Below are 27,338 nucleotides of genomic sequence, written 5' to 3'. Positions count from 1 at the left end.
CGGCCGCTTCTGGCTTTGAACGCCGCGGAGGGATGCGCGGGGGGGGGAGCGGGGGACGGGGGGGCAGCGTGGGGGGAGGAAGAGGAGCGGGGAAAGGCTGTGACCCGGTCCAACCTCCCAGCCCCGCGTCCCCGCAGGCAACCAGGGAGGGCAGCAGCCGGTCCAGCCTCCGCTGAACGGGCGCCTTAACGGGGGGCCCGATGCCGCTTTCGCTGCGCATCCTGCGCGCCCGCCAGCTCGACGGCAGCCCCGGGCGCCCGCCGCTCACACGGCATCGGGGAAAATATCCATGCGCCTTCCTGCCGCCAGAAAAAAAAATTTTTAAAATAATAATGATTAAAAAAAATGTCAGGCGGCCGAAAGTGAAGAGGGAAGTAGGAAGAGGAATAAAAAGTAACGCTTAGAAATTGTGGCTGGGAAGGAGCCTGCTGGCCTGGCAGCGCCCGAGCTCTCTCCCGGCCCCGCCGCACGGTGCTGTCCCCGCCGGCGCTCCCGCCACAAAAAGATGCCTTGTGAGCCTGTGTGCGCAACTCCGAAACGCGAGCGCCCACGCCAGAGCCGGCCCCGAGGGGGTTAAACGGCGTCGTGGAGAAAAAGGCACCGTGTCACATATTATGTGTGTATGTGTGCGGAGGGGGAATCGCCCGGCGCACAGGCTGCGAGAGATCTCGGCGCCTATCACAATAAGCACGATCGCGTTCATACAGCTACGAGAGACCGAGAGCTGCTGGCCACCGAGAAATGACATAGAAACAACCACCAAAAAATAGCTAAGCCAATGACAAATAGCGACCCGGGTGACAGAGACAGAGAATTTTGTAGGCGGAGAAGAGGAGGTGAATGGCCAGCTCTGATCACAGTATTAGGCTGGGCTATCTATGGGGAGGGTATTTACTCGGTTTTGGGGTGTGTGGGAGGAGAGGAAAAACACCTACAAATAGCTGGCACGATTCAAATGGTCTCGGATTATGTTTCCCCCCCTCCAGTCCAGGAAGGAAACTCGCTTTTTAACGCTACGAGAGGGAAAAAATAGCTTGTGCAATAGGGGATGAAGAGCACTTTGGTCATTCGTTAATACCCAAAGGGGCAGAGATGATAAATGTGACAGCATGTGGCAGCACGACCGTCACCCGGGCTCCTGCAAAAGGCGGCTCCATATCGCGACACGGGAAATTAAGCGATTGAGTGGGAGGTGGAGAAAGCGCTTAAACGGAGAAGTTAATCTGCTAACATGGAGAGGAAACAAACGGAGAAAAAAACCCCGAAGGTTGTCCTCTATATATTTTTTTGGGTGGGGGGGTGCGGGGGGAGAAGGGAAAGGGAAGAGAAAGAGCGAAGGGGCATTAATCCAGCTTACGAAAACACGGGGAGAGAGGAAGGAGGAGGAGATGTGCATGTAAGTGTGGAAGTCATCCTGGCGGCTGCTGCTGCAGAGCCGGGAAGCAGGAGCCTCCGTGTCCCGGGCGCTGCCCCGAAATTTCCACGGCGGAGAGCGGGGGGTGGGGGGGGAGAACGCGGGAGGGAGGGATCCGCTGGCGGGAGGGTGGTAGGGACCAGAGGGGAGATGAGGGGAAGCCTGTCCTATCATGTCCCGGGAGCGCGGGGCACCGGGACCCTCTGGAGCTCCAGCTGTCCCGCGGCTCCCGCCCGCCCCCCCGCCAGCCTCCGCGCCGCTCTCCTCGGGCCGGGTGTAAGCGGCGCTCCCGGGATCCCCGCCTGGGCGCGGTGCCGCCCCGGGGAGCAAGCGGGGTTACCTGCCGGAGGAGACGGCCGCCCCCGACTGCTGAGGCTGAGGGAAGCGAGTGACAGATCCTCCCCAGGACCTGCCGCCGCCTCCCGGCCCGCTGCCTGCCGGGCTCCCGAGGTGACTTTTCCCGGCGGCGGGGTGCAGGTTGCCCCCGTTTTCCAAAGACGCTCTTCCTCCGCCCGCCCAGCTCCCTCTGCCCCAGCCGCGCCCGGTCCCTCTGGCTCTTACCGCCTGTGCCGGCGGCGGCAGCGGCGGCACCCGCTCCGAAGCGCGACGGTGAGCGTGGAAGCGGGGTAGCGGAGGGGAAGGGAGATGAGTTTCGCGGGGCGGGAGGGCGGGCGGCCCCCGCGCCTCCCCCGCGGCGGCGGTAGCAGCGATGCGATCGGGCATCACTCGAAAATGGCGCCGAAAGAGCGGAGGGCTCTTCATTCAAATTCGTTAGCGCCAGCCCCGCCGCCCCGGGGCATGCCGGGAACGGGGGGGGGCGCGCGGGGGCTGAGGCGGCAGCGCCGCACGGACACGGCGCTCGCTGTCAATGCCGCCCCTCCCCCCCCAGCTCCCGCCGCCCGCGCGCGCGCTCCACGCCCTCCCCGCTCACCGCGCGCTCCCGACCCAACCGCCGCTGAGGGAAATGTCACCCGGAGCCCGGGCCCGCGGGGGAGAGGTGGCGCGTTAGAGATGTGTGTGGGAGAGAGGGAGCGAGAGAGAGAGAGAGAGAGGGGGAGCGAGACCTCCGCTGGCCCCGCGAACTTGTCAAGGTAAAGGCGCCGGTGGAAGGGAGGGGGATGGATAGGGGGGCACGACAGCGGATTTTGGGAAGGTAGGGAAAGGAAGCCCGGCTGGGGGAGGGGGATGTGCGCCAAGAGGACCTGAGGAAAATATGAACAGCGCCTGCCCCCCGCGCCCCCCCCCGCGCCTCCAAGGACCCCCGCGGCTCCCGCTGCGCTCAGGTTGCAGCCTGACCCCCCTTGTCCCCCCCCACGGCCGCGCACCCCGCCGCAGCCAGAGGAGGGTTCGGCGCGCTCGGCGCTTGCCCGCAGCGCGCGGGCCCGATCCCGATCCCGATCCCGACTGGCAGCCGCCGCTCCCCATCCCCCTCCTGCCGCCGCACCGGCTCCGGGCGGCAGCGCCCCGGGGCGCCCCCCGGCCGCCCCCTGGCCGGGCTTGCGAGCAGCCCCTGAGCGGCGGAGCGGGGCTGTGTGGGCTCATCCCGGGGCAGAGCGGGCCCGGAGCGGACTACACTGGTCACTGCAAAAAAAAACTAAAAAGAAAACCAAAACAAAACAAACCCCAAACCAACTAAAACACCCCACACGGAAAAAAAAAAAAAAAAAAAAAAAAAAAAAAAAAGAAAAAAAGAAAAAAAAAAGGCAAAAAGCCCTCTCGGAGGAACTTCACGGAGCGAGGTTCAACTCGGGCAGCGCTCCCGCCTCGGCTGCGCGCAGAGCGCTCGGAGAGAAGGCGAACTTTCATTTTCACGCCGCATCCTCCCCTCCGCCCCAAGCTGCCACTGATCGTAAGATACCTGATGGCCGGGTTAGTGCTCCCAGCCGCCTTTCAGGGATGGGGAAGCCGAGTTGGAGGTTAGCGAGCTGCCGAAAGCCGCGGGGGGAAGGCAGGCTACAGTGCCGCCCGAGCCACTCGCAGCCTGCACTTGACTTGTGCCTCATGAAGGGTCCTTCCCCGGGAGCTCCGCGGACCCTGCCTCGGCTGGGAGACGCAGCGCATCCCTGCCAGCCGCTCCTCGAGCTTTCTGCCTTCAGTGTCCCGGGCTCTTTTTTACTAATCTGATGCACTTTTTAGAAAGGGAAAGGAAAGCAGGGGCCTCAGACCTGCAAACTGTTGTTCTCATGACTTAGGGGAAGATTTTTCAAAAGTACATAATGGGAGTCTGGGAGCTCTGTTCCCACTGACTTTCAAAATCTTCCCTTCACGTCTGTGAGCAAGTCCTCTTGAACTCGGTTGGACTGCTGGCAGACGAGCACTAGCAGGCTCAGGGCCTAATGCTTTTCATGATTCCACTTCTCCCTGCTAGAACTGCACTGACAAAATATAAAGAACAAGTTTTGAAAGGGAGAGGTAATTTCTCTCGCGCCTTTTTTTTTTTTTTTTTTTTTTTTTTTAACCACTGCTACAGTACAAAACACCAAGCTTTTGGGCTCAAAAAGCCTAGACCATCATGGCTACGAAAATAACTGCTGCTCAGAGAGTATGTAATTCTGGAGCTCCTTAAGGAAAAAAAGCAGTGCGATGCAACATGTAAGTAATCACACAGCTAATATTATGCATTTATGTTATTATATTTTCCTCTGAATTGAAGTTTGGTGCTGCTAAAGAAACTGATTCCTAATTTTTTAAAACCAGGTTCTCAATGAAAATGAGCCACATGGCAAAACTTCAGATCTTAAAGCCATTCTATTAAGAAGGAGGAAATATAAATTATTTGCAGTATCTTTACTTTTTGCTCTTTTATTAAAATTACTCTGAGCAAAATTTTTGAAAAGTATGCCTTTCAACTGAAAAGAATGATAGTACATATTTTCTATTTTTTTTTCCCTGAAGGTTATGTGCCTGTGAAGAGAAAACTTTGCAGTAGAAATAGCAGTGAAAACAGTAAAGAAAAATATAAAATTATGGTGTTGCTGATACCACTTCTCTGTGCTTAGATTATGTGTAGTTTTGCCCTAAAATAATTCTAGTTATTATTTTTCACCCATTTTTCCAACGCTAATATAAAAATAAGATGTAGAAAATATTCTGTCAATATTCTGTGATACACTGTTTCTGTGATACATGGTATTCTTTAATATGAATAGGACACTACTTTCAGATATCATGCCTAAGATTTCATTAAGATTTTTAATGAAAGGGAAATTTTTACATCCCCTAATATCTAGTACTCGCTCTCAGGTTCCATTCTTAATGCACATAGGCCCCAGTTCTGCGCAGACTGAAATCTGTATGATTATGTGTAAGCACACTGAGTAGTTCTCTTTCTTATTATGCTCTTGTGTTTCGGACTTACAAAGCTAATAGTGACATTACACAATCATTATTCTCAGAATTACTTAGGACTGCATGAAGTTTAAGCCTAATGTAATATTCTTAGTTTACACCTTCTATCCGTTTATCTTGAATAATGCACAATTACGATAATTTATGGATCAGAATGGGTAAATATTTAACTGAGAATTAGAACAAGTGAGAAAGGCAATTGCTGTAGTGTAAAAATCCGTGTAAGAGGAGGTGGCTATTGCATTCTTTAGCTGTAGCATCTGGGAGAGGATCATCAGTGTTTCCTCAGTGACTAGCCAAGCCAAAAAGTCACAGCAGGAACACAGCTGAGAACAGAAGGAAAAGAAAGGGATTTTGAGCCTCACCAAAAATAATGTCAACCTTTTAGATCAAATTTCCATCCCAAGGAAATTGGACTCATCAGACTGGTGGATGTCTTATCTGCTGTGGAAGCAGATATGAGGCTAAGCTGCAGTTTTTATAATCAACTCCTTTCTTCATGCAGTTCTCATTACAGCACGATCTGAAAACCTCCTCCTAGTGCCTGTCCTGTATTACAGGTTCTTCTCCTCAGAGAGTGCCATTAAATTGTCAGAGAATCTCCTCATACAGTAAGAAGTGACATGACCAGCATTTGTCATATTATCTGCTCTTTTGTTGCCAAGGGAAGGTGCATGTGCAATTGAATGTTTTCAGTTTATTGTATCTGTCTTTTCTTCCATACACATTATGTCTTTATGTTAGTGAGGTAAGGCTGAAGTAATATGTTTTGTTCTTCAAGCAAGGTGCAGTTAGATTTCTGATGGCCCTTAGTTCTTAGGCAGTTTCATTCATTAGACTTTCACCAACCCCGAGAAAGTTCTGTCTGTAGAACTTTCAGCTTTTTCTCCCAGTTCTTGCATAGGTCCTCTTATGTCAGAAGAGGGAAACTGTTGCCAACTGGATCAAGTCTAGAGACCTAGAAGGCACTTCTTTTAGGAATCCTGGGTTTATGCCCTGGAGAATCCCGAGCCCCCGAATTTGTGAATTAAATGTCTAGAGAAAATCAGTGTAAAGAAGGGCTTATAATAACTTACATTGCTAACATGACATCCCTCCCAACTTCCTGTACTTGGAATTTCCTATATGCAGTGGGCTTTGTGCTTGGATATACTGGATTGCTTAGATCTAGCTGAGAGGTGGCAAAACCAAAGCAAGGCACTTGTCTGCTGAAATGACACAGAAGCTCATAGATAGAGATGGTTAGAAAGCTGGAGGCTGTCTTCTGGCTCAGGCATGCATTGCTTTACAAATTACCTTGCTATGTGTTTTTAAGATTCATTTTACAACTGTGAGGATTAGAGGAATTTGTTGTAATGAAAACTGGCGTTGTGTCATTACTGTGTAACTTTTTAGTTAGATTATTTGGCTTGCCTGAGCTCTTGCACGTTATTCTATTTCATCTGGGAAGTTCCTAGGTAAGTTGGACCAATTGAGGGGCACTAAGGCACACCCACATGATTATAATAATTGCACACCTACATATTGTTTTGGTATTCAGTGTTTGTATTGTATATGGAATTGTAGCCAGTGAAAATTTGAAATTTTTTCCTACTTTTTTTTTTTCTAATTTCAGCCCTGCCTTGCCCCTGATGCTCATCCAGCCTTCTAGATCCTTGTTATAGGTTCATCTAAGCCTCCCTTCAGGTCTCCCCTGTAAATTTGATATCACTTGAAGTTTAAAGTGTCAGTTTAATAACCTAGTGACTGTAGTTGGGCATCCTCCTTCATGTGTGTTTTACTTTCTGCTATAGCCATTCAGTCTCTATTTTACCCTGACAAACAGGATTTGAAATTCGTTGCTTTTGCAATTTTAGTCTGCTTGCAATGATAGAGGTTGTAATCTAGAAAGGACTAAAGTGGACAGCATTTACTATTGTACAATGAAAACAGGGTTTTGAATTTGCCAGAATAAATCTGGTCTAAGGATGCTTCTATAGACTGCAAGGACTGCAAGAGGTATGTGCTGGCTTAGGACATGCATATACTTTATTAGATTTCCTATGAACTTCCACATGAAAAATACAATTAGCTTTTTTTCTTTTACCTCCTTATTTTTCAATAGCAAAACCATTTAGATATTTTTAAGCCACTAAAATACTCAATATAGCATAAAGACTAGTGGTGTAGTCATCAAAAGGTTTGGACTTCTATGTTTTGATAGCATCTTATAGTATTGACTCCTACATATATATAGGCCTGACTCATAATAACAAACTTATCGCTGAGGATTTAATAAAGGAGTTGGTATTAAACTTAGGTTCTGTGGTAAAGTTTTGTTTAAATGGTCTAACTTAAACATTTTAATATTTTTGTGGATTTAATGGTTATGAAAAGTTCTGTCTTGGTATCTGTGAAAACTGAAGCCCATTCTTTTATTCATGGATTCATTACAGCAGAACAGTGGCTAAGTGATCTTCTCCACAGCAGCCGTGAACTTCAACCTTGAACCGAAGAAGACCCATCAAATGGTGAGAAAAAAGTGTGGTTGTCATGACTATTAAGTTAGGGATGCTCTATTATTTTTTCCTGTTTAGCACTGATTATTTTATTTTATAGGTATTGAAGTTAGATTTTTGTCAGGTGATTTCTGGGACTGTAACCTAATTTTTCCTCCACATCCCATATTTCAGCTGTTAATTTTTCAAGCTTTGCTTTAGTCCTTGCTGTCCTTAACTTCAAAAATAATTGTTAGTGATACACTGAATTCATTAGTTAATTTATTTATCACTTTCTTTAGCCTTAGTCCTGTGCCTAACTCTGTCCACATGATTACTTTTATCAGTAGCACTACTTAGAAGAGTGAAGTTCAGGATATATGAAGCTGTTTGAAAGACTGAAGTTTAAATTTTACAGATGTGAATGCCTGCAACTAAATGAAATGCTGCTGAAATGAATGCAGGAGTGGGGGATCTGAAAGTGCTTTTAGCTAGTATTATTATTTGTTTTCTCTTTTGCACACAATTTTTTTCTTTTAAGACTGAAAGATGCAAGATGTTAATTTGCTTCTCTAATTTCCCAGTTTCTGGAAAATTTTGAACTCTGAACTTCACAACATTTATAAAGTTTTAGTAGTGTTCATAATTCTCCTGAGAAGAACAAAACATTATTTTGTTTAGCCATTTTGTGAAAAGGTGACTGAATATAGAGGAACTATTTCTCTTTTTATTTCGCTGCCTTGATCAGGTCTTTAATCCTAGTCATAAGAATCACTAGGTAACGATTTTTATATGTATGGGTTTATTAAGTATAGATCTTAAAACAATGAGTTTCCTTTGTTTTAGAGCTATAAATAAAGGATGTAATATTGGGAGCAGGGACTTGCTTGTGTAAGAATATAATTGTTAAGTGTTGTTGACTTCCTGATAATTTAGATAGGTGACAGTTTAAAATGACGGTGCACAGATTGATCCATAGCTCAGGAGATGGATCACAGTGACCAGAAGTTCGAAGAATGCTGAGAGATGCCCCAGACCTTTTTGGTATCTCAGCAAATCAATTTTTGTTTTCCTTTAGCAACCGTATTGTAGAATGAGGAGTAAAAGGGACAGAACCCTTTTAGTGGCTTATGATTTCCACAGTTTAAACCTCTTGGAATACGGGATATTTACCCTGTCTCAGCTGTTTACCAAACTGGGTTTGGAAGCACAAATATGTTTAAATAGCCAAGAGAGATGCTGAGCGCTTTATGCCACCATCTGAGCTATGCCCTGTGTTAAGAATTACTTTAGTACTGTTATCAACCACTAAACTTACTTAACCTTTGCCAAGGTTCTTCACCATTTCATGTTTTAAAAACAAGGTTTAATACTTAAACCAGAAAGAAGTTGCAGTTTTCAGGCACAGTGCATTGAGATGTAACCAAGTGGTCATTTATTTTTAATACAGATTCAACAATCATTTTCTTTGTTCTTTCTCAGCCATTTTTTCTTTAGTTTTCTTTTAGAGAGCTGATTCTTGAATTAATTTTGAGCATTCTCTTTATCAGTTGATATTGCATTAAAAATACTTGCATGAATGTGGGAGAGAAGAGTCTGAACCCACATTAGTCCCTTGCATCTTGTATTGACTTTGCCTATCTGTTAACCAATGGGCTGGATCCCGACCAGCACCAAAGTGTGAGTCTGAGTGTTACTAGGGTAAGGAGTTTTCAGTTTTGCATGTGTTTTTGATACCACAGACCTAGTGAAAGATAACATTAGGATGTAAATTGATTTCCACATTTAAGCCCTTCTTTAGTTGCTTAGCTGAGCAGAGTTTAGCTACTCCAAATGCTTAAAGTTAAATGGTTTTAAGGTTCTCTTGAGGCATTTTTTGAATTGATGTAATTCTTTCACTTCAACAGAAGAGGTAGGCCAATGTCAAACTGTTTTGAAAGGCTTTTTTTCATTACCCTGCTTAGAACATAACTTTGTTTCTTTTGTTCCATCCCCATTTGACTGAATCACTTTCACTTCCCTGACTCTTCTTATACCTTTTGTGTCCTACTAACCTTTCCTTTAATGTCCAGTTTTCTGTTAACTTTTCCACACTGATTATTCTTTGTCTCTCTTCTTTTTTTACTGGAGTTTTAGAGAGGTCATTATACTTTTTCAATTTCTTTCCTTCCTTCATCCTGGAATCCAGCAACATATAAACCCCTCTGATTTCAAGTTTGTCTTTTTAGTGAGAAATACACAAATTAAAAACACAAATTATAGTAGTGCTATATCAATAGAAAGGTAAACAGAGCTTTGTGGATTTTATTTATAGAAAAGGAACTGGGTTTTACATATTACTAAAAAGTATTCCCTAATTTTGGATATCAGGATCCAGGCAGTAAGATCAGGATTTTAAGGTGATGCTTTAAAAATCACTATGCTTATTCTAAAAAAAAACCAAACAAAAAACCAACCAACCCAACCAAAAAACCCACAAAAGTACAAGTATACTGAATAGACTGATTAGACTTGATGTGGCTGTTTTATTGAGCTGTCTATCACTGAACTTTTTTTAAGCCTTAAGAAAGACAGTATGGAGGTGGAAGAGAAGCATGGATCTCCATGAAGGGCAGTCAGTTATAGTCATGGTAAGTTAAAAAAAATACTGTATTTCTGTTAAATTTTCACCTTTACGAAGCAACCTGTGTTCAGGGCCCTGTTCACCTTGCAAAATTAATCCAGCTTTATTGAAGTCTCTACATTCTCTGGATTCATTTCTGCTATCACTGCATAACAATTGTGCTCTGTTGTATCTGACTTTGTGGTGTAACTCCTGAATGAAAACAATAACTGACATAAAAACCATTATTATCACAGTGATTATGCTACAGTTTTTTCATGCCTACATTCTGAGCAAAACAAGATATATAGGATTGTGTTATGACCTAATAGCTTTCAAATCCACTGCTTAATTTCGGCTGCATTTGATATAGAGGTAGAGGTCACAAAGTCAAGTTTCTGCAATTTGAATGAAATTTAGCAGCTGTGAGTAGAGACAGGACTCAAATTAGTGCCCCTGGGGTAGAAAAAGCTGTAGCATGGACTCAGAAATTTTCTGTTCTCTTCAACCTGTTGCCTTGCAGGTCAGCATGCTTGGTTGATCTGCCAGTCTACACATGTAGCTCAGACCTGGCCACAGTGTGAGCTGCCTCCTGTTCTCCTAAACGTCAGAAGCTGAAATTCAGAGAAATCTGTTTAGAAGGGAATGGGAAAACAGCCAGGCTAGCTTCGGCACAAGAGTGTTGGTGGCACCTGTAAGCATGCAGGTAGGTAACTAGACTTCATTGTTTCTGCTAGTCATGAAAACGCCTTGGTTTTGCCAGGGCCAAAACACTTGTGAATCTTTCCATGATATGGTGTTTTCTATACCCGGATTAAAAAAATGTTTTTCTTGTCCATGTCAGAGAAGGGAACTGCTGAGACAGCTTCAGTATTTAATTTCTTTGGCTATTTGTATGTTAGGTCTGAGCTATTTCTTAGGCTGTCAAAATTGTAAAACTGTGTTTTCAGGTCTCTCCAGAAACTGACTGTAATTTAGACTGCAGCTATGTGTCCCTGACCCATCCTACAACCTACTCTTTTGGAACAGTGCAGAAAATAAGCATTGTATTCCAATATACTTCCTTTGTGAAGAAAGATGTGGCACTAGATACAGGGAGACAAAACAGTATTAGGATCAGGCTTCATCAAGTCACCACACTGTACTGCAACTTGAGAAATGCTAAATATGTAGCTGTGTGATTTTGTCACCAAAATCATTCTGAAAGGTCTTTTCTGCTCATTCATCCTAGTAATGAGAAATGGGCAGATTACAATTGCCAGAAGTGCTGTGTCACTCACTGTACAGGCTCAGGTAGGCACACTAACTTGGCATATGTCTGATATTTTTAAATTTTCTGTGTTATGTTAGATAGGGGTCAAGATACAACACTCTTTAAACAGAATTTAGTGCTGCAGCATATTTAAAAGCAGTTGAATTTCTCAGAATAACAAGCCTAAGAGTCATGCATATGAAATGTAAAATTTGAAAGAAGTAACATGAGAAGAAACACTTCCAGTTCAGTATCATAAGGTAACTGTCTTGAAATGTCAAATTTTGTTTGCCCAGTCAAAAACCATCAACCTGGCAGCAAGGAACAAAAGCTTGTGATACTCTTTTCCACTTTCTGTTAATTTTCATGGGGTTTTTTTTCACAAAATCAAAGCCAAGAACAGAACAATTAGTCATTAAAAAAAAAACAAAAAACCCTCGAAAAAACTGCATTCCATTTTATGAATCTTTTGGGTTGTCAGATTCTCAAATCCTTTCATTTGGCCCCAGCTTTTTTGTTTATTTTGTTTTAAGTATTGTTGTTTCTGCAGAGCTATCTGTATTAAAGGAATGTAGAAATGGTTTTTTCATGTTTCCAGGATCTATTTGTTCTTAAAACCTTTATCACCAGTAGTCTTGCCTAGTGTCACCAGTTAAATATGTCACCAGTTTAATGTTACTTAATGGAACTATGGCTAACTGGATTTTAAATGGTTATACTATATAAAAATATTGTAATATATATCGTTTTCCTTTTAGCGATCAACCTAGATGTGTTTTTAATAAGAAGAGTAAAATGAAATAATGGATGTTAAGTTTTGTGTGAACAGCAAAGTGGTGGTGTGTTGTTTAACACCATGTTGTGTGCTTCCTCTGTTCTAAATGGTGTTCACAAAGTCTTGAAACTTAGCAAAGTTTATCATAAGGATTATTTGTTTTAAAAAGCTACCACTTTTTGGTCTAAAAATTACTAATTCTGAACTGCTTTTCATTATGTATTTTTGAAGACTTCAGTCGTGGATGCTACTATATGTAGTCAGATACTTTCACAGTCATGAAGACCTCAATAAATTCACAGTCCTATGCTGCAGCCCTAAAATGGATGTTGTGGGACAGATTTTTAAGAAGGTTGAAGCACTAAAAAGTGACTTGCACAATAGACCTAAGAAACTAGGATAATTAATTTTTAGAAAGTGATAATTAAAAAATTATATTTCAAGTAATATCAGTAAAAGCTTTCATAATGTGCTGTCACTACATGTAAAATTCATAAGCAATTTTAAGCCAACATTCTTTAAAGAAGGAGCTAAAAATTCCTATAAAAATATGCAACTTAAAGATGTATGGAACTCCTTTATTATGTGCTAAATGCTGTAATAAAACAGGCTATCAGTAGGTTTTGCTGCATGTTACTAATTTTATTTTTTTTTAATCTTGGTATTTTTGCAGGTGTGTGGAGGAACAGGTCCTGTTCTCGCTGTTGTTACTCCCACATAGGCAGACTCTGTAATTGATTATGTGTGGGTAGGGCCCTATTGAAATTCAGGAGATTCTGCAGTAGTGCGGGGTTCTTTTTGTGAAAGTTCAGTTGCAAGATCAGGACCCTACTGTGACTCCTTACTGTGCATTCTGTCACTGTCTCATTGATTGTACTGGAACCTGCTTATTGAGATAATGTAAGTCCTGCTTTTCCCCCACTTGTACTTTGGATGTGAATTAATCATAAAACGTTTCTAATTAGAAAATTAGTATAATTTACATGCATTCTTTTAATTATGTTTTTTTGGCAGTACCAAATACTATATTCCTCAAAACTTCTTAATGGCACTGAGGCTTTGTGGATAGTTGGTCACATGATGAGAAAATTCAGCTGTAAGTACATTGAAATGATTGACTCTTTCAATAGTTAGTCTTTACTGATGTTGGCAAGCTAATAGTGATAAAAATGTGAATCAAGAGGTTTGACTTATGTCAAATTATTTCAGTTCTTTTTAGAAAATATACACAGTATACCCGTTAAGGATTTTATTATTCTTAGGTAATTCACCATGGGACCCTGAAGTTATTCCCTACTGCAATTAGGTAGGGAGTTCAGAGTTGTTTGTTTTCTTTATTTTCAGAATGGTGTGTCTCTGACTTGCTCTGTGTTTTGACGGATAAACTTTTTGAAGTTTATAGATCTATAAAAACTGTTTATACCACTAATATCTGTATAGATATTGCAAACTGATTTACTAACATAATTGTCTTGCTCGGTTGAATACTGAAATGTTAATAAATATACACTTACATTTGTGTCAGTGTACCTTGGTTAAATTAAACTGAGCTGGCATTATGAGTGAATTTGATCATACATGCTGATTAGCTATAGTCTTAGGCAGGAACTACATATTACCCATATCATATGTCAGTGGATTCACCCAAAAATAGCTATAAATATCTGTGCTTGGGTTAAGGAGGAAGTTCTTTTCCTGTAGTTATGGGTACAGTCATTGCTTTGACTCCTGTTTTTATATACAAATGAGCAAAATCTACATGTAGGTGTTTTCCCTGTATAACAAAAGGGGCACTGTAAACTCTGTGCCCTTTTTAATGATGTTGTATTTCCTTTCTGGTATTTAAATTCAAGGATGTTTTCAGCTGTGTCTTAATACAAAAAAAAAAAAAAAAAAAACAAGGAAGAACTGGAAATGTTACTGAATTTGTGGATAATTACTATGGGGCTGTAAAGGTCTGGAGGAATTGTGTGTAAGGACAATTAGAGATTCTTTCTCATGAAGCAAGGACACAAATTATAATTGATGAGTAAAAGTTAAGGAGGACAGGATTATTTTTATTGCTTGGAACAAGAGCAGCATGAAATGAAGGTAATTTGAAGAAAGAGCAAGAGCAAAAGAGAAATCAGACTCAGATCAGAGAAATCAGACTAGAGAGTCCAGTTAAAAAAAACCCAACAAACCAACAAACAACAAAACCCCCCAAAACAAAACCAAAATACTTAATATGGGTTTGAAAAATATACCTGAGAGGAGAACTAAATGGATAGCTACTGGTATTTTTCATTGCACTGAATGTTTGTTAGATTTCAGTTTAAAATTTTCAGTAAATGCTTTTCTTGAAGTTTTTGGTTTTCTTCGGCTGGAGAGGAGTAGAAGAACTTTGGAGTGTTAAAGAAGACTCAGTGGCTACTTGTGAATTACAGTACGAATTGGGGATTCAAGATGACAGTTCTAAGAAGAGAAGACAATGGGTTGCTATATAAAATTAGTGCCAAGCAGAAGCCATAATTTCTTGTTCAAACACAAAACTTAATGACTTTGAAATGTATCACCTTCAACAGCGCTCAAACCACAATTTTATTATGTTAATTACGGCATGAGTATTTTCAGTGTTCTCATTTAAAAACTTGAACACTTAATCTTTTGAGATTTTGCAATATAAAATGAAATTGAGATTTTTCAATATGAAATGAAATCATGATTTCATTTCAGAAACTGAAATGTTTCAGAACACTGAGTGTTTCATTTTGCATAAAAAATCCCGATCAGCTTATTTTGTTTTTAAAATGTTTAGACCTAATTGTTTGCTGTTTTCACCTTTTAATCCTATTGGCCATATATCTATTTTACTTGCAGTAAGTTGGGTGAAAGAAAGGAAAACAGAATTAGATTAGGTGATTTCAAAAAAAACCCCTAAAGACAGCCTTCTAACTGAGCCTCTAGATGAGAAGTGCCTCAAAACAGATGTAATTTCAGAGGAGGAAAGGAAGAAAAGTGACATGTCAGTGAGTGGGGTATGGGGAATCCTCTGCATGTTTCATCTCTGTCTGATTTTTTTCTCTCATCACCACTGAGAGACAGATCACCTGGGTGTGACTGCTTCCCCTTCCTGTGACTGCAACTTCCCAGTACTTTGAGGGAGATAATGTTGGGGCATAGTTCTGTTCTGCCTGCAGCAGTGCTGCCACAAATGTTCAGAAGAAAAGGAGCTCTGAATTGCCTCCTGCTGTAATCAGCTCTCCAATACTCACTGCTGCTTAGCCCTGTTGTTGAGTACCTGATCTGATGGTCTCTTTCATAATACTGTAAGTGACGGAAATGAAACCAGGACCAAAGCAAGAAAACAGATATCAAGAGAAGGAGATAATGTTTTGGATCAAGAGAAGGAGATGATGTTTTGGAATGTAGGGAGTGGGCATTTGCTGCACAGCTACACTTTTTCAGCTCTTGAGAAGACCTCAAGAGCTGAAATACCAAACTACTGCAACAGAGTAAGTTTCCTTCTGTGCACTGAGAAGGAAGGGCAAAAGAATGTGCCTGAACATTCAGCATGTTATTTGTAAGTCTTGAGGTCTCTTCCCCTACTGCTGTTTGCACTCTGCTTGTATCGTGACTGTCCTGAATGTAACATGTCTTTATTTGTATCGAATGAGGCACTCCTCACATTGTAATGTCAGGAATATTGTTTTTCTTCCACCCTTGAAAGTCAAAACATGGTAGCATAGATAGTTGTAACAAGTTAGTAATAAATGTGACATGAAAGAATTTTCTCATTCACAGTACTTGTAGGAAAAACAATGTTTTATGTGTTTCAGATACCTCTTATTTTCCAATCCTAAGCAGATTTAATGCATGAAAATTTTCTTCAGCAATGCCCTCTGTTTCTTATTCGCAGTTACAACTATTACTCTTTTGTTAGTAGGTTTTCTTGTACTTACGTTGATGCCCTCACAAAACTTCTCTGGACCCTTTATGAATGACACCATCATGGTGTCATTTGTTTTGTCATAAAATCTACTGTAAACCGGCATTTTAGGAATCTTTTTCCAATCCTTAAATGATGATTATTCTTCTCTGTCAGCAGGTTTTTCATGGATCAAGTCTTTATTAGAAATTTTTTTACTTTGCCTTGACAAAATGCAGCCTTGCCTTGCTCATTAGCTATCAAAGTGCTGCTCTACATTTTCCAAACCTACTCCTTTGCTATTTTCAATTTCCTGCTCAATTTTAAAGCAATAAAGATAAGCTATCTGTCTTTATTTTCAAGGCTCATCAGGACTACTTCTACCTGATACCTCTTCTTCAGTATCAAGAGGTTGACTCTGGTTTTGATCAACGTATGATGCCAACTTCCATCATTTGGTCATTAAAGTTTCAGACCACACTGAATATTTTCTCCTCAGCTGTATGGTTGACTTCTTCATAAACAGAAGTGTTCATTATCTTCCCTCTATTTTTTTCTTGAAAGTTTTACGTACTGTGAAGCTTTAAGAAATCCAACTAGACAACAGTTATGCTGCAGGTGTATTAATGCCAATGCCTATCACAGTAATACTGTGTCATTGCATTTGGATTCTGCCATAATCCCTCTGTTGTCTCTTTATGTAAAATTTAAGCATATCTATATTTTGTTGTGTATTTATTAATGGCCCAGTGTAACACAAAGTGGCCCATGGTGAGACCTTCCAAGATTTATGGTAGTACAGATAAATAACAATGAATACACACTGGCTGTTGCAGCATAGCTGTTGGAGTCTGTTGTGCCTAATGCCACTTCATAATTTAATGCAGAAAGAAGGTGCTCCAACCAGAGGCCTCACAAACGGAAAATAAGTTAGTTGCACCCAATAGAAAAAATGCTAGCCCCAGAGACCTTGTCAGCTGTCAAACTCAAGCCTGTAGCTATTGCCATTTTGTCCTGAAAGCATTCCTCTCCTCTCCTCTCCTCTCCTCTCCTCTCCTCTCCTCTCCTCTCCTCTCCTCTCCTCGAACAGATTCTCCCTTCTCATATGAGGAAGTAAATGCAAGTATCACAAAGGTCTGCAGTGTGTGCAGAAGGTCTTATACATTTGTAGCAGACCTCATGTATTTAATTCCTGACACAGCATCTCTTGGTACAGAAATCTTGAATAACCATAACTGTGCCATTCGTCACTCCTTTTTTTCAAATGCCATTTGATCTCTGTTGGGAAGGAACCTACACTGGTTTTTATTTGGTATCTTGGCACATCCCTATCTCATAATGCTCTGCTTCCATTGTGCTTCAAAAGTAGAGTCTTCAGAAAAGTGGTAAGGATTAATTCAATTGGGAATTCCCCAGGTATGTCACCCTCTTTCTGTAAGTGGGTCTGCATGTAACCCTTTCTTTTAAAGGCACACTGAAATGTCAGTGTTTAGATTGTACAGAGCTGATGGAATGTTGAGTGCCTGACTGATTGCAGAGATGGTAGATTGGACTGTGCAGACAAATGTTGCAGTAGGTACCAAAGAAAATATAGTCCAATAATCTAATTTTATCAGAATAAACCACAAAATGTAGTTCTATATGGTTCTATGGCTGAGTAGGAGAACTTTAGTAAGAGCTGTGGGCTAGTTGGTGAGGTGGAGGTGAAATACTGTGGGAGGCTGGGGAGTCTGTACAACCCAAAAGCTTGATCATAGCAACAGTTCTTGGTTATATATGTGTAGACTGGATAAACTTAATGTTAGGCCTCATTAGGCTGTCATGCACAGGCTGTGTATTTAGATATCACTGAGCAGTAATTATTGAACAAACAAGATAGGGAATCCAGAGCCCTTGACTTAGTCTAGATCAACATGCAACAAATGACTGTGGAAGAACCATTCACTAGTGAGATATCATACTCAAGTGTGTCGTACTTGTGGGAGAAAAAAAGATTAAAATAAAAAATTTTAAAAGTCCAGTATTGTTTAAAAAAAGAATTGTACACTAATGAAGACACACTTTAAATAAATATTAAAAATACATGGGGGCTTTGTTTTCTGGTTCTAACCCGATTAAATAAGACTTTTCCAACACAGTTCAGCAGTAAAAGAAGCTACTAGAAATAAATAGAGGTTTTTAAAAAAGCAAAATCCAAGCAAGCAAAGCAGAAAAGAGCACAATTCTGGCAAGTGTAGACCTAGTATGAGGCAGAAGAAAAAGATTTTTAAATGCAATGGCCTAAAATTCTAAAAGCCAAACCCCATCTTTTTCCAGTGTAAATTTTGCTAGATGAGAGGTGAGGTTAGTAGATAGTTGTGGTTAAGGAGAAAGACAAAGCCATTACAGAAAGAAATTGAACTCATTTCTGCTGGCAAGGTTTATGACAGGATGATTAGGGACATCCCCAAATAGGAGTTGTTTTTATAGGGAGTAGTTCAGAATTGATATCTCAATACAAGGTTTTTAAACAAATTGATTGAGTACACATTAATAAATTGCCCAATAACATGCTGTTCATTCAGTAGTCCTAGAAAAATTCAGAAATTAAATTGAGCATGGTGAGCAAACCATGAACTGTCTTGTGTAATCTGGTACTTAAATTAGCCTTGATAACAGAGGAATGGAAAGTAACAAATGTGACCCTAGTTTTGAAAAGGGTTTTAGGGATGGTCATGGACTAATGGACTAAAAAGTCAGGCCATCATGACAGACAAAATGGCAGTGATTGTGATAAAGTGTACTGTTTATAGGATGAATGGTGAACATGGATAGGTGTGATAGCAACCATCATGCCTTTTGTACAAGTAGTTTTGTCTTAGAGTTTTTCTAGTTATTTGAAAGAGTCATTTCCAGATGCACAGGAAAAAGTGACCCAAAAGTTTTTTAAAAGTTCTGTAACTGAAGACTGTTAACAAAATGAAGTAGGGAGTCACTTAAAATTCTTTGTAGATTAGTCAAGGGTTAGAAGATAAGGAACAGTACAGAACTAATGGGGAGTTTTAACACTACCTCCTCATGGAGATTTGTACTGGCACCTTTGCTGGTCCACCTGTTCCTAAACAGCCTGGAAAAGTGCAATTGTAAATATTGCAGATGGTAAAAGGAAAATATTCACGGTTGGAGGCAGACCTAATGTTGACCCTGAAGAGCTGCAGAAGGATCTCACAGCAGGACCTGTGGTGATCCAGGAGCTGTGGCTGTCACAGTGGCCAGATATCGCTGACCCCACTGTTCAGCTGAATCCATCATCAGAGAGTGGCAGTGGCTGTTGGATTACAGCAGCCATCAGCCCATAAACCGTGAGCTCAGCAGGCTGTGACCAGTCCTGCCACTCAGGAAGGCAGGGACTTGTAGCTGTTCTTTTTAACAGCAGGGGCTGCAAAATGGAGAGAAGGTTCTTTCTCCCTGTTTTCTCAGAGTTTCATAACCCCAGTGAGCTTAAAGTATGTGTTTTGAACTTGGAGTTCCTGCCTGCTACAAGGTTGAAATATTACTGTTAAAGTGATAGGTAATGTCTTGCTGCTGCTCTGAGAAGCCAGGGCTCTCAAGCCACTTTACTGGTGTTTGCATGGATTTTTAGCAGCTTCTGTTAATTTCTTAAAATCATTCTGGATCTGTAAATAAGTTTATTGTCCTCATTGATTGATGATAAATTTTTAAACATTAATCAAGTGCATACAGTTCCCATTTACTTAAATCTGTAGATGTTTTTTTATTGTTCCTTTTTCTAGCAGTAGCAATATTATGGATGTGCAGCTCAGTTTTACTTCTACTGTTCACAAACCTGTGGGCAATGGCAAATGCCAGTTTGCTGCTGCTTCAGAAGCTAAAAGCAGGCCCTAAAATGAATCCCATGGGAAATCAGATAAAGAAGCAGAAATATTTCATGCAGCAACCAGAAGGTCTGGAGGGAGGGATGGAGCAGAAGATATCATTGTACCTTTGCAACAGCTGGAATGGTTTCCAAGCTGTTGTCTGCAAATCCCTAGTGGACTCCAAGGCTATGGTGAATTGAACATCTGTTTGGCTAAACCATAACTGTGCTTTAAATAGTGTTTCCAATTAAAAGTTTGATCAGATGGGTGTGTGGTGGCTTTTGAAAATTGCTGAGGACTGATAGTGATCTGTTGCTCAAAACAAAGTGGGAACTGATGTTCTGGAGTGTATGAAAAATTAGAGAGCACTCCCTACCTTCTCAGTTTTAGGTACATGGCATTCTCACAAGAAGCAACAGCAAGAGGTGCCCTTTCTGGTGCCCATCACACCTTCCCCAGTAACAGAAGTATGGGGTTCTGAATCATCGTATTGTCCTTGAGTATCCCTGAAATTCTTCACTAGTCCTACTTTTCATATGTATTCCCAAACAGTAGGTTTCATTTTCTGGTAAGTAAGTATGATTTTTTAAGTCTTGGGTCCTCATCTGACAAAAAATAGACTTGTCACCTCCTCTAGACTACAACATATATCCTGCTTAAAATTAAAGCCTGATTTCTCATTGCCAGAAAAACAGATTTTAGAATTTTCCATTCTGTCATTATTAATGGGCATAAACTTTCCTTACAATTACTAGCATGTCTTATTACCCATTTGTTACTTTTTCAAAATACCAGTTGTATTTGACCAGCTTCTTTTATTTCCCTGAAGGATAATTTTACATTGTAAAAAGCTCCTTTGTCCTCATATCATGACTCTTATTACTTTTTTCTTACTATTGAAAATTTTCCAGCATTATAAAATATTTATATTATCAGTGTTTTTACTTGCCCTTGACACAGTTTACTTCCCATTGTCCTGAGTACCATACAAGCACATCCATAAGTAATTTGCAGAGATGTTAGCTTTTCCAGCCTTCTGTGCATATTTTTGTTAGGAATTGTGGTAATGTCAAGTTTGAGGTACACTAAACTATAAGCTCTATTCAAGCGGTATAAATATGTTTATCTTAAAAAAAATCTTAAAGAAATAATTTTTCTGATCTAAAATCATGTAATGTATGAAATTTAAACAAAATGCTAGAAACAAATACTGACAATAGTTTTTGTAAAAGGATAAAGTAAGTTGACAGGTGCTCTATTTAACCTTTTTATTTTCTATTTTTCTTACTCATGTCTTTTGATACAAATGTGGAAATAAGGGGAGCTGTGCTTGTTTTTATGTTATCTTGCTAGCTTACATGATTCTGCTATTGTCTTTGGTCAGGCTTGAGCTACAAGCTGAATATGAGACTGAGGGGAATCTTTGCCTTGTATCAGAAAGCAGCTTGTAAGGAAGCTATACTGTGGGAAAAGGTGGTTTCCTGAGTTTACCTGTGAGCAACAGGACAGAGGGATTCATGAGTCCTGGCAAGGCATATGGGTATAGAAGCAGTGATGGGGTATATGGTTAGGTCTGAGGATAAGTGCATAAAATGGAGAATTTGGAAGAGGTATCAGAGAAGGGGTTTCAATAAGAGTTGGAAAGATCACAGTTGGATAAATAAACTGGGCTCTGTTGAAAGTCACTTTACTAGAGAATATGGCTGCACCTCTCTATCTGACTCGAGCTCATGCCACACTTGTCCTAGCTACACCCTTACCTGTCTTCAGGTAAGGAAGGAACCTCAGCTTCTTCTCCAGTTTCTACACATGACCCTTTTAAGTGGAAAAACCTACTTTCCTGCTTACTCCAGGAACAATTACATGCAAAGGTACAAAATGGTCCTATAAATCTTTTACATCTAAAGCTTGTCTTCTGCCCCACTATACTTTCTTCAGCCTCGTGTCTGTGGAGTTCTGCACTGCAGATGCAGATGGACAAAGGAATCACAGAACAGAATTATTTAGATTGGAAAAGGCCCTTAAGATTGCCAAGTTAACTATAAAGCTAACAGTAAAAGTCCACCACTAAACTGTGTCCCTAAGTGCTGTATCCACATGTCTTTGAAATGCCCTGGAGAGCCTCTTCTAATGCTTAACAACCCTCTCAGTGAAGAAATGTTTCCTAATATCCAATCTAAACCTTCTCTGGAACAACCTGAGGCCATTTCTTCTTATTCTGTCATTGGTTACTACCTGGGAGACGAGACCAGCCCCCACCTGGCTCCACCCTCCTTTCGGGCAGTTCTAGAGTGCGATAAAGTCTCCCCTGAGCCTCCTTTTCTCCAGACTGAACAACCTCAGCTCCCTCAGCTCCTTCTCATAGGACTGGAGATCCAGACCCTTCCCCAGCTCCGCTGCCCTTCTCTGATGCTCCAGCATGTCCATGTCCTTCTTGTCGCGAGGAGCCCCAGACTGAGCACAGTACTGCAGCATGGCCTCACCAGTGAATACAAAATGATTCAAATGAGATGCTGTGGAAAGCTGGCTGCACAATGGTAATGCTTCTCCTTTACAATGCACAGTTGGCATCTTCTCCAAATGGGACGTGTCCCATCTTTTGAAATCTGCAATTCATTTATTCCTTTTTCCCCTTCCTATATAACTCATAAGAACATGATGGAGTTTTTCCACATGATGAATTATGACTTTTAGATAGTGTTTGTCTTACTAAACAGTGGGGAAAAAGTCTTGAATTTCTAAAGCCTGGTCTCTTTGATTTGCATTTTTCTGTGATCTATGATCTTCCTAACAATAAATTAATCCAGTGGATTATTACACCTACTGGTGTTAAATTGAAGCTTATGGACAGTGGGACTACTTTTCATAATTATTATTTCGCAAATCCCTAAAAAGTTGTTCATGAAGACTAAAGAGTCTGCAGAAAGACTGAAAGCAATGTAATAGGACATCCCCTTAAATGAAAAGTTTTTTTTTAAATGCAATAGGGTTTTTTTGGCACTGGTCTTTTCATAAGTCTTCAGCTTTTATTTAACAGTTTTCCTTCTCAATATTGATTATGATTGCATACTGATGCCTATGACTAAACTTAGCTAACAAGATACATGATTTCTGCTCAAGTTTGGAACTCAGTAATTAATAATCCTGTCAGCACATGACTATACAAATAGATTATGTACCAAGATCACCACAACAATAGTTTTAAAAAAAGCACTTTTGGGGTGGGGGATGTTGGTTGGTTTGGGTTTTTTTCTAAGAGGGTACATTATTTTAAAAGGAAACTATTTTTGTGTTTCTCTCTTGGATTTCTATACTGGATATAGATATCATTCTTTTAGTTAGTCAACATTGGTCCCTAAAAATTTGCTTTACTTTTACGGTTTGTCGTATGTTATTTTATCTTTAAAGACTGCCGGAGTTCATGATTCCTGAGAAGTAACACCTTGAAGTTCTGGCACTATCTTCTACAAAGTAACTTACACTGAGCTGGCTTCCTGTTACTGTGTCAATGAAACATCAAATGTTGATACTATGTGTGAAACAACATAGTATCATTGATATTATGGCTGTTAAGCTCCTTGAAAAAATACTATACAGATGGATTTTGTGTTTACAAGACCTGGCATTTAAAAATCTATGTCATGGATGCAGGTAATAAATGTTGTTTATTAATTGTTACAGGATAGAAAATACTTATATTTGTGTACAAGATGGCAGTCTTAGCTCTTGCTATTTTTATCTCCTAAATATCTAATAATAAGGTGGTTATAAATATTTAAAGACATGAATCATTTAATTTGTTGAAGCATTGTGTGCATCATTTAGAATGGCACTATAGGAGAGAAGTGGACATGTCCTTCTCATAACAGCTAAACATGAAAAGAAGGTAGCAGAGATAATGATATTGTTCAAATTTATAGAAATAGTTATGTTTTGCTGTATGAGCATAGCTCTTTACAGAATGATGATCTCATCCTAAGGTTACAGTTGTCTAAATAGATTCATTGCTGAACTTTATTCTAGTCTTTGCTGGAAGTAAGAACACAAACACTTGAAATTTAAGTTATTGATCTTTATCCATGCTACAACTTTCAGAACTTGATATTTAACCCCAGGATTGGATCCATAGCTCTTTTAAATTCTGGAATTCCAGAAACTGTGCAGGTGAGTAGGAAAAGGCAAAGGAAGAAACTGAAATGGGGAGAAGGAAATTTTTCTCCTTTACAGAAGGAAAGATTAAAAAAAACTTAATGAGCATAGAAGAAATAATAGTATTAGAGGAAGGAGCCAGGTGAGTATGTCCAGTAATATTTTTTATATAGTGCTCAGATATGTTGTGTTTTGTGTTTACATGGAAAACAGAGTGAGACTTCAGCTTTCTAACTGCTGTTCTAAGCTGTACTTTACTCCCTGTGCATTTTTATTTTAGCACAGTCACTTCTAAGGAAGGCTTTAAATTGACTTTCAGGGCCAACCTGAATCACAAAATTCATTATCCTGCTGAAATGATGACTACCCCAATGTTTGTCTTCCCAAGTTAGTCTTAAAAAACCCACTAGTACACATGAAAAAAATCAAAATAATTTTTAAAATATACGTTTCTGTTAATTCTAGTCACTAGCATTTGTGAAAAGGCACAAGCAGGCACGCAGTAATAGTAAAGAGTGTCAGAATTTCTGTGTAAAACTTAATTGTAATAGTACCGAAATTGAAAATAAAACCCACTAATTAGCTGTTACTCATCAGGATTAGGCAAAGTCAATCAATTCATAACCAAATGTAGCTGTAGAACAATGGAATACTTACATTGGCACTCATTATAGGTTAGACATCAGTGTAGATTTCATCCATAAGCTGTAATAAAATAAAATAAATTAGGAAATTGCAAAAAAAAGTTTCATTCAGTAACTTATTCATGGATGTGCTTAGTTTCTGCATGATTCCCATAAGTATATATAGTATTATAGCAAGAGTATATGTTTAGGGAAAGCCTATCCTTTTTAAACAAAGCAATTAACAAATATTCATACAGTGACTATAACTGGTCTTCATGAATTACTATGCAAAAATCCATTTAACTACAGAGATAAGGATCTCCCATTTTCGTACATTCACTCAGTGGTACACATAAAACATTTTAACTGTTCACCTGAGCAATACATTGGTGTAACTGAGCCCTGAGCTGATGTATGGCAGAATAACACCCTGTCTAAAAGGGGACAGAGTGAAAATGGGTGGGGCAGAGAGAGGTCTTATGGTGCCAGTTCACAATTAACTTTGGAATAGTAACATCTGCTTTTTGGAATGTAGTGTATTAATTTCTGCTGATAGAGATAGATCAGCATAAAAACTATGCTATAAATTGCTGTGTGATAGGGTTCCCATTCCTATGCCATGTCTGTGTCACGGGGCACCCAGTTTTTAAGGGCACCCAGTAAAGATATGAATGCAGAAAAGCATAACTGTACTTTTCATTCTAAAAAGAAAATTAAATTAAATGCAGATAAAATTTTTAGAAGTTCTAAATAAGAGACTTTTTGGTCTATTTTATGGCTAAGCCCTTGCTGTTATGTTGTTTTGCATTGATGTTACATTATTGAATGCTGGGTGATTCTAGAATGGTTTAGGTCATGTAAATTGTGCAAAATCCCATTTCAAGTATGTTTAGATTTTAAAGTTGTCTCTTTAATTACATTGTAACTGGCAGCTCTGTGTTGTCCTCATGTAATAGGCAGTATCTAGATGACTATGTTCTGAAATAATTATTAGTGGAAGAGCACTCCAGTCCCAGGACTATGTCCCTCAGACTTTCCATATTGACAAGGAAGTGCCAACGATGAGCTGTCCCTTTGGTGTCTTCCAGCCCCCAGATCACTGCTCAGGAGGAAAGCTCACTTTCCCGTCCCCTTCTCTGATTATTTATGCTTTGGTACTGCTGTTCTGTAAGCACACAGTCTTGGCTTTGCCTCTGGGCTGGCAAGCTGGTGAAGGTAGTATGAAGAGGTTGTTTCCACAGACCAGTTCCACACTGAATTTTCCTGCACCGACTGGGCTGTATACCAACTTTAAAACCAGTCTTTCACCCATGGCTCTTTTATTTAATTATAGTTAGTTTAAAATAACCATTGTAATACATCTCCATGACCATGACATTGGATTTCAGCATTTTTTCACAGCAGTATTTACTGTATTTAGTAACAAATTACTGAAATATCAGCCGTACTATTTTAAGTATCAGTTAAATATGATATTTAATTAATTGTGTCTTAAATTTTGGAATAGAGGATCCCAGTGATATTAAGCTTAAATTTTTATTTACAGCAGATAAACTTAAAGCCCAGTGGTATATAATTAGTTCTAGCAGAAAAACAAACTTCCTTTTATTTGGGTCAGACTTCATTTTTGTGCTCAGTGTAGTTCACACAAGTACTGTTTGGTAGGAAAAAATATTTTGCAGCACAAACCTATTACATGGTCTGTGCAGATGAAAATCATTAGTAAATTTTCTTTGTTCAGATTAGAGGAAGTTGAAAATATGCTGAATCACTTATTATTTTAATCCAGATGTTGTTATCCATAAATATTAATCTTGAAGATAAAATGCTAGCTTCATAAATACCTAGTGAACTTCACAAAATTAATTACATTTCAAATATGTGATTCAGAGTCTAAGATTCAGATCTTAGGATGGGATGAATCGCCCTCTGGAGGTGCCCATTTTAGTTTGCTGACTTCACAGGAATCCTGCTTTGAACTGACTAGTTCAAACTAAAAGTTAAGTGACTGGCCCGTCACCTTCATTGAGAAATAACTGAGCATGTCATACCGCAGTAGATTTTGTCGTTAGACCACTCTAAGAATGGCTGCCTTATTCCTCACCTTTTCTGTCAGTGTTCTTGTACTGTTTCTAATATGAATAAACACGATTGTTGCTGTTGCCATTTCCTGTGTATTGTTTTTTCCTGTCCTTTTCCTTTTCAATCTTATCTTATCTTTCCCTGGTTTTTTTTCTTGGTTTTTTTTTTTTTTTTTCCTGACTCTTTACAGCTGCCATCCTTTCTGAAGCTTTTCACTTGCTACTTCTCTGACAATCCTACTTTCCATGTTGAAAGTATTGTCCTAACTTGTGATGTGGAAGATTGCTGGCCCTTCCTTTGATGCTGATACCAGTATTTTCTTGACTGATAGTATTGTAATGAAGACATAGAAAAAGAAGACTATGGCACTCACGAATTCTTTTATGGTCTGAGTAGTCAAAAAATATTGTTCTTCTGCCTTCATATAAAATGTGTTGGTTTCCCAATGTAATTGTAACTTTAAAATGTTTGTAGAAATGTAAAATTAAATGTGAAGAGTATAAAATCCATATTAAAGACATAAAAATTTAATAAAATACAGCATTAGTCTTTATTTTAACAACTGAGTCCTACATGGCTCATTTGCAAAATGTGGGGTAGACTTATAAAGCTGCGTGCTGGTAAAGTCCGACTTACTAAAAGGTGAAATTTCTTTTTCTGTTCAGTAATTATTAAAAGGTCAATTTATTTTGTTTCTCCCTCTGGTTATATTTTCTTGTTATACCTGTTAAAGATCTCTCCTTCTCTTGAGTTCTGTCTTCTCCCTTTTTTTTTAGTTCCTTTTGTTAACCTAAGTTTGTGGTTCCTTTCTACCTGGTCTCTCCTAACTCTTTTTGTCCAATACTGATC

General features: G+C 40.0%; 2 long non-coding RNA genes across 8 annotated transcripts in view; one reads left to right on the top strand and one right to left on the bottom strand.

The window, feature by feature from the left end:
- LOC121353229 overlaps positions 1–27,338 on the bottom strand; it is an 86,871-nt gene that overhangs the window by 34,722 nt on the left and 24,811 nt on the right. For all 3 annotated transcript variants that reach the window (XR_005955067.1, XR_005955069.1, XR_005955068.1), the window contains exon 2: positions 24,439–24,486. This is a non-coding gene — a long non-coding RNA (uncharacterized LOC121353229). The remainder of the gene's footprint in view (positions 1–24,438; positions 24,487–27,338) is intronic.
- Positions 2,372–27,338, top strand: LOC121353226. 5 transcript variants are annotated; one of them, XR_005955060.1, is made up of 11 exons: positions 2,373–2,505; positions 3,885–4,006; positions 7,198–7,272; positions 9,799–9,869; positions 10,365–10,547; positions 12,542–12,768; positions 12,883–12,964; positions 13,131–13,174; positions 23,041–23,283; positions 23,728–23,796; positions 26,680–27,338. It is a non-coding gene; the product is annotated as an uncharacterized LOC121353226 (long non-coding RNA). The 5 variants fall into 5 exon arrangements; XR_005955062.1 differs by lacking the exon at positions 3,885–4,006 and having other exon boundaries at positions 2,372–2,505; XR_005955061.1 differs by lacking the exon at positions 13,131–13,174.

Source organism: Pyrgilauda ruficollis, unplaced genomic scaffold (assembly GCF_017590135.1).
Source record: "Pyrgilauda ruficollis isolate IOZ18807 unplaced genomic scaffold, ASM1759013v1 scaffold20, whole genome shotgun sequence".
In the NCBI taxonomy this organism is placed as follows: domain Eukaryota; kingdom Metazoa; phylum Chordata; class Aves; order Passeriformes; family Passeridae; genus Pyrgilauda; species Pyrgilauda ruficollis.
The sequence above is the reverse complement of the archived record's forward strand: the minus strand, read 5'-3'. Positions and strand labels throughout refer to the sequence as shown.